The sequence below is a fragment of the Teleopsis dalmanni genome, chromosome X (genome assembly GCF_002237135.1).
Source record: "Teleopsis dalmanni isolate 2A chromosome X, ASM223713v2, whole genome shotgun sequence".
In the NCBI taxonomy this organism is placed as follows: Eukaryota; Metazoa; Arthropoda; class Insecta; order Diptera; family Diopsidae; genus Teleopsis; species Teleopsis dalmanni.
Genome location: NC_051848.1, coordinates 18,523,705 through 18,531,117, shown reverse-complemented (window position 1 = coordinate 18,531,117; position 7,413 = coordinate 18,523,705). Strand labels below are relative to the sequence as shown.

Sequence of the window (7,413 nt, the reverse complement as noted above, 5' to 3'; positions counted from 1 at the left end):
CTTGGGAATTTCATCTTCTGCTGACATTTCTTAATTTAACACAAGAACATCGCATGGAACACGCAAAAACAGCGAAAAGTAATACGAAAAATAAAAGAGCAAAGAAAAGAAAATGCCAGAAAAGAAAAGAAATGGGGACATAACAAAACGATTCAATAAATTAAGCGACTTTAAACTAGCTAAAGTATATTTAGCAAAATCGAAGCTGATTTGACATGCAAAATGTATCTCAAAAATCTTTTACAAAAAGTTGGCTACACTTTCCGGCAGTTCCGTCAACTCCGTCAACTACGTCAGCTCCGTCAACTCTGTCAACTCTGTCAACTCTGTCAGCACCGGCACTTGTTTTGCATTCCACTCAATCGCGAGGTTTAAATTTTGAATGGATTTCAATGGAAACTTACCTAAACGCAGGAAAATCTCCAACGGAATTGTCTGAACGGAAGAAACAAAACAGAAAATAAAAAATTCAGCAATCTTTGAAATGACATAAAGCAAGTATTGGAATAACAAAAACTTAACTGAAAACTTCCTCTTCCTGGTCAAACTTAATAAAGTTGCTTTAATATTTAGAAAAGCGTAGAAACTCTATAAAAAGGGTTACCATTATTTTTTCGATACCCACAAATTTATTAAATTATTAATAAATTTAATTTTAATTACAAATACCTTTGTCCTATAACAAGAATTTGTTTTTCCGAATAGATAATCGGGTGATGGTTAGGAATTTTTCATCTAAGTATCTATAATTTAATCTAAAAAAAAATTAATAATATTGTTATGAATTTAGAAACTAAGTCAAGTTTCTAAATTAAGTTTGGAAACACGTCAAGAAAAAATTAAATGAGCTAAAAATAAGATACAAAAAGTTAACTTGGCTTATTGGAAGGAGATCTAAATTATCTCAGCAAAACAAGCTTATGATCTATAAACAAGTCTTCAAGCCGGTCTGGCTCTATGGTGTCCAAATCTGGGGCTGTGCGAAAAAACATATAATCGATATGATGCAAAGATTTCAAAACAAAGCAATCAGGGATGCAGTTAACGCTCCGTGGTACGTGCGAAATTCTGATCTACATCGTGACCTTGAAATACCTACTGTCAAACAAGAAATTCAGAAGGCTGCTAAAAACATTATGACAGGCTGAGACAACACTTAAACAGCACCATTCCAGCGCTACTTTGTGATGTCACTCACAGACGCTTATGCCGCTTCAAACCTAATGACCTTTTGAGGCGTTTCAACCAGCAAGGAGATGACTAGTTCGTATCTATATGCTCACCCTAGATAGACTTAGGTAAACTTACTTGTAATAAAAAAACCTCTTGTTAGTCAATATGATTAGTTGTTGTAAATTTAAACTCTTCATTTTGTTTAAATATAAATAGAAAAAAAAAAAAAAATTATTATTATTATTATTATTAGAGAAAATAATGTATTAGTGATTGCTGGAATTTAAATCAATAAAAACGTTCATATAAAACTACAGTCAACTATTTAATTGTTTATCCGAATCCAGTGATTGCACCAACATGTATGATATATTCTAATTAATTATTTAATATTTTTTTAGAGGTGCATATTTGGTTTTTTTGTTTCAATATATAACTGGAGACACGTTACTTTCCATTGGAAAACTGATGCACACATCAACGGTGTCGTCATCAACGCACCCAACTTTTGCTAATTTCGAATGGATATCAGATATATGACAACTTCAAACAAATTGATTAAACAGCTTGATAAACATGTATAGTGTAAGGGATCGATGAATTGTTTGTTGATATGCCAGACACAACAAAAATACCACAAACAAACAAACAAACACTGTAAAATAATATTACTCTTATTGAAACTTCCAATAGAACAGTCTAACAAGTGCTCCCTTGACTCATATACCTAAGCACTTTAAAATTGAAGCAAACAGTGTCAATGCCCGATGTACCCAAGTCAGTGATGAAGCATCGATGACATTGTCGTGCAGGACAGCAATTTTTTGTTATTTGTTATTGGTTATTTCCTTTTAAACAATAAAAAATAATAACAAGAGAACTCATTTAAATGCCACATGTAGTGTAATTTTTAGATCTGAACGAAGCTTACAGAGAAACGTCGATACAAACATATACCTATACAGCACTTAATATGTATAATTTCTGTGCATAAGTTTTTATTGTTTCGTATGAAAAAAGTAACATAGAACATTTTATTTATAATGTCTGCTGTTTTAAATATGTAATGGATATTTTTCCATATTTTTTATATATATATATATTCTTTACGTTTGTCTTCCTTACCTTCCTTATACGAGTATTTCGTGCGCCAGTGTTTTTGTATTTAATATTCATGAAGTGCAACACACATTGCTCTACTTTTCAGCCGTATTAGGCAATAAGTAAGACTTGAACTTTTCAAAGTGTACAAGTAACCCCAAGGCAAAGAAAAAACAAAAATAAAAAGAAAAAAAGAAACAAAAACAAAAAAGGTACCCAATCAACTATTGATAGGTCCCTAAAGTTGCTGTCAACTTGTTTTTACTAATACTTCGGCAAGAACTCAACCATTTGACATAAGTTTTGAGCAAATGTGCCTGTCAGTCAATAAAACTCGTATGAAAAAAACGCAAAAGAAGAAAAACAACAAAATAAAGGAAAAAGAAACCGAAAAATACAGAGTTACGAAGTAAACGAGACGCGTAATGGTGAACCATGTAGTAGCGGATGTGGCAACTTTGTTAAATAGGGAACCATTTCCAATTTTCTATGCAATCAAGCACCGCTGCTGCCACTGCCACTGCCACTGCCACTGTCACTGCCACTGATGTTGGCATTGGTTTTTCTTTTAGTTTAGCATTTTGAACTACCGAAATTGCGGCCACTTTAGTTAAGTTTATACATTGTTCGTGCAAACAGCACATTTGTCTCAATTAAAATTTCGATTTGGTAACATTTTACTCAACTGCCGCAGCAACAGATGACCAAAGACCAATATACCTCAAAAAGCTCCAGCATTAGCAACATCAGCAGCTCAGCAGCTCAGCAGCAGCAGTTGGAATAACACAAAAAGTAAAAGAAAAAAGATACGGAAAGTAGAAATTAACAAGTTGCCTGCACATAGAATGCGGGGCTCAGTAGGTTCTATTTTACACGATTTGTCACTGCCCATAGCTTGGCTTTGTGTCGTTTGTATGTGTTTGTGAACCAAAGTTGTATTGGCTCGATTTAACTAGAAAATGCAAATTCCTTCAAATTCGTTAGTCAATGCAAATACAAAATTAATGTAGAAAACTTTAAGGTGCACAAACACAAGCACTACCGCCACAAATATAACAAAACCCGAAACCAACGTCGCAAAACCCGCAAAACACGCACAACACTCATACGCACCGTGGGCTTGCTCGCAAAATCACACTGGAAACGGTTCAAAATAGCTCGGCTATTAGAAGGAAAACTTTTTAAAAAGTCATAAATTTCGCAACGAGAAAAAAAATTGATTGAGTAATTTGTAAAATGGCTACGAACTTTGCATATAAAGTACAATTTTTTGCTATTTTCCGCATTATGAGGCAAAACTTTACAGTCTTCGGAAAGGAAGAAGTATCTAACGAAGACTAGTAATTTATTTGGAGAAGTGCTAGCACATACTTGTGTGTTTTGCAGTTTATGTGTGCCTTCGGATGTGTAAAATACTTAAAAGTTTTGATATATATTTTCTCCCTTCGCACTAAATACTAATTTATTAAATGTTTCAGTATTTTATCAATTTATGACTGCGCCACCTATATCAAAGAATTTTCTTAAACTACATTTAGTAGTTTCGAAAGCAGTATTTCTTTATTTAGAAACTATTTAGTACTATTTTGAAGAATATTTCAAAGCTGGGGAAAAGAGTATTTTACATTAAACAACCAAGCCTTGCAATCGTACTAATCTGTTCCAATTCTGTGCTAGTCCTTTGAATTGTGTTAGTTCTTTTGACACCATGATGCTCTAACAAACACGTATCCAGCGAGGGGCGAAGAACCTTCTGAGATAAATCGAGAGATTATATCTACACACATGCATAGTCTTTACATATGCACTATGTTCTTATGTATTTATTGTATATTTATTATTTATGTAGCCTGGCTGTGTAATAAGTTCAGAATTTCTTCTAAGTTCTAAGTTGCAAATTATCTGTAAAACGGCTTCCCAAGTAGATTACTGGTTGCATGTCAGGGTACAGAAGGTGTTTATGTTTCAAGATAAAAGTCAAGTATGAATTATTATTCATTTCATTAGTTGGCTGAAGATTTCTCTGTTAATAATGATACTAATATTCCTTGAAGACGTAAATGTTTAGGATTGAAATGCGGTAGTTATAAAACAGCAATACTACGAATATATGTACAAAATTTAATAGATGCGCTAGGCACAGAGTATGAACAAATGTTGGACAACATCATAAGAAGATTGTCATCGAATTTGTAATGATAATTACTATGATTATGTGGTGGGGGCCACCTATATGGTATGTCTTTTATTGACCCCGATCAGTTTTTTGAGGACGTCCCAGTAAGTGCAAAAGATTTTTTCTCAAATTATTATCAAGTTGTTTTAAAAAGTGTGTGTTACTGCCAAAAATGTTCATTTCGGAGCATCTTATATTGTGAACAAATACCGTTGGTTTAGTAATTATCATTGATGAAACTCACCTCAACCATTCGTCCAGCTCAAAAGCTTCCTGGGTTGTTTAGCAATGTTTCAAAAGTTATTCAATCAAAGAACTGCGTTGTCTTACTTTAACTCTTACTTTAACCTACTGAATTTTAATTAAGATTAGCGCCAACGGATTTAGAAACATCGGAAATTTTTTCTACAAGAAGGGAGTCAACAACAAACAGAAACACAATGAAACGTTAAATAATTACTATACAGTAATGTGATCTAAGACTTCCTGCCGCCCATTGTTAACAAAAGCTGGGCTAGTACTAACATATTGAATGACCCGTTTAGAAAGTACAAATAACTTCAAAAGATTGCCTCAAAGTAATTCCCCAAATAGTATTCGGGAAGTTTGCGTCATCACACATGTTGCAGCGAGGAGTAAATCTTTCAAAATATCTATTATTCTTTACGGTTATGTGGTATCCTTTATGAACGATATTTCGCCATCATTTTCTAGTCGTGTAATTGATTAAACATACCTTGAAGCACAAACAGATTTGGGTTATTGGCTAATATCCTATATTCAATGTTCTCATCAAACTCAATTATATTCATAGTTTCACAACAAAATTATAATTATTAATGCCTATCTGGAGCTGCTTCCCTTGTTAATGTTTAAACAGTTCGACATAAAATTCTAGTTACTAAGAGGTAGTTACTAAGAAACATCAGATAACTGAAAAAATTGCTTTTATTTAATTTTATCATTTCTGCCTGTAGAAGCATTTTGATTCAGAATGTCAGAAGGCCTATCGGTTACTCAGGTATCATCTGGGTAGGAGGTATTTCTCACAAATCACTATGGTAGTTGTAAAAATTGAAATGTAAATAGAATTTAGCACACGCTTTGTGAAAACATAACGAATATCACTCTTAGAATTCGAACCGGATTAATCTCCGTGGCAGACCGCAAATGATTTGGAAGAAAACTATTCAAACGAAGTGGATTGTTAAATGAACTACGATAACTAGAAAAGGAGCTCTTGACACAGTATAGATTTATTAATTGAATATTTTTCATAAATTAAAATTCAAGACAAAAATATACAAAAGAAAAATAATTTTAAATATATATTATGACTTACATTATTCTTTATAATTGCGACATAAAATAGCCTATTAGGAATTTATTTATAATACTACATAAAATAAAATTTTACAAAATTTCTGAATAGAGACTCATTTGGTGAACAGTTCTATAGCATATTTGGATCCCAGTAAAATCAAATGATTTTAACATGGATTCCATTAATTTTTTAAAATAAAGAAAAAAATGTTATGAAATCGTATCATAAAGCAGGCTGACAATTGTCCAAATTTTGTTATATCATAAAATTAGACTATAATTTTTTTATCCTCAAAATTTCAGAACTAAGTTTTCTTTCGGACAAAATGAAAAAATTTTTAGGTTTAGTTAGGCTTGGTGGGGGGGCCGTTACGGATCAACTAACAAATGTTGGGACGACAATGTTGGGTGATTATATTAAAGACAAGAGCAACTGGGAAAGCGTAAGTAAAAATTCTGTCTAAGATCAAATCAATAATAAATTTAATTAAATTATGTCGATTCTTACATTTGATTTGCGGATTTAAGCCTCTTGATTCTAATTCAATACTTATGTTTTTAATTAACTATCAAAATGATTTATTTTTTTTATTGCAAACATAAAGCCGTTAAATATCAAGGAGCGATACCAAAATTATAAGGGGAATGTACTATCGTTTTTTGATAAGAAAGAATAAATGCTTGCTGTTACATCTCTTTATCAGCTTACTTAAAAAAACATGAAAAATCAAAAAAGACTACCACCACGGAAATGAAGGTAATATGCCTATCGTAAAGGTTCATGTTATATATATAATCCCATATAAACTATGTAGAGACCACTGACGTATGTAAATTTCAACAAATGAGCACTGCTGTCAACTACCCTAGACGTTTCTCTTCACGCCTTTTGTCAAGCCAATATTCAGAAGCGACAGAATGTGGAACTGGTGACGGTTATATCGATTAAATCAAATGCAACTTCGATGGATTATGCATGCAATCCTACCTACCGGTACGCTTCTTCTCAGTTGTTGCGCTTGGAGTGGTTATGATCCAAAATCGTTTTTACGAAACAGTCACGAAGGTGTCACTAGGCGCATTTATATGTTAGAAGAAAGGTATAACCTATTCAAATTGCACACAACGCAGTAAAAAAAAATTAATAAACTTAATACTTTCTTCAGGCTCTTCAGCATTGTCTTTCTTACGAATTCCTTCTCACTGGAACAATTAAAAGTTGACGATGAAGTTAACAGTTCTTATGCTAATATCCTACACACAGTCGTCCCAAATACCTCCACCAAAGAAATTTAGAGTGTATTTATTTTCATCTTAAATTTATTTTCGAATTATTTTTATAATAATTTACATAAGAAATATATTTCTACACTTAATATCTTAAAAAAACCCAAAGATTCTTTATTTATTACTTCTACATAACATATTTTGAAGTTCAATATAACAATTGATCTAATCTAATTCTAATTAATATTTAGAAATTGCATTGCTCTTTAAACTAAATTATTTCATCCATATAGCTCATCACAGTAGAAATATTATATTGGGAAAGAAGATAAAACAGGATCTAACTGTTTGACCTTCGTCCTTTTCGTTAGATATGTTTAGAACGCGCATGCATTGAAGTACTTTTATTTAAA

At 32.3% G+C, this 7,413-nt stretch overlaps 1 long non-coding RNA gene across 1 annotated transcript; it reads left to right on the top strand.

Moving 5' to 3' along the window:
• Nucleotides 1-6,056: 6,056 nt before the first annotated feature.
• Nucleotides 6,057-7,100, top strand: LOC119690134. Its single transcript, XR_005253556.1, has 4 exons — nucleotides 6,057-6,216; nucleotides 6,379-6,530; nucleotides 6,589-6,873; nucleotides 6,940-7,100. It is a non-coding gene; the product is annotated as an uncharacterized LOC119690134 (long non-coding RNA).
• Nucleotides 7,101-7,413: the final 313 nt, after the last annotated feature.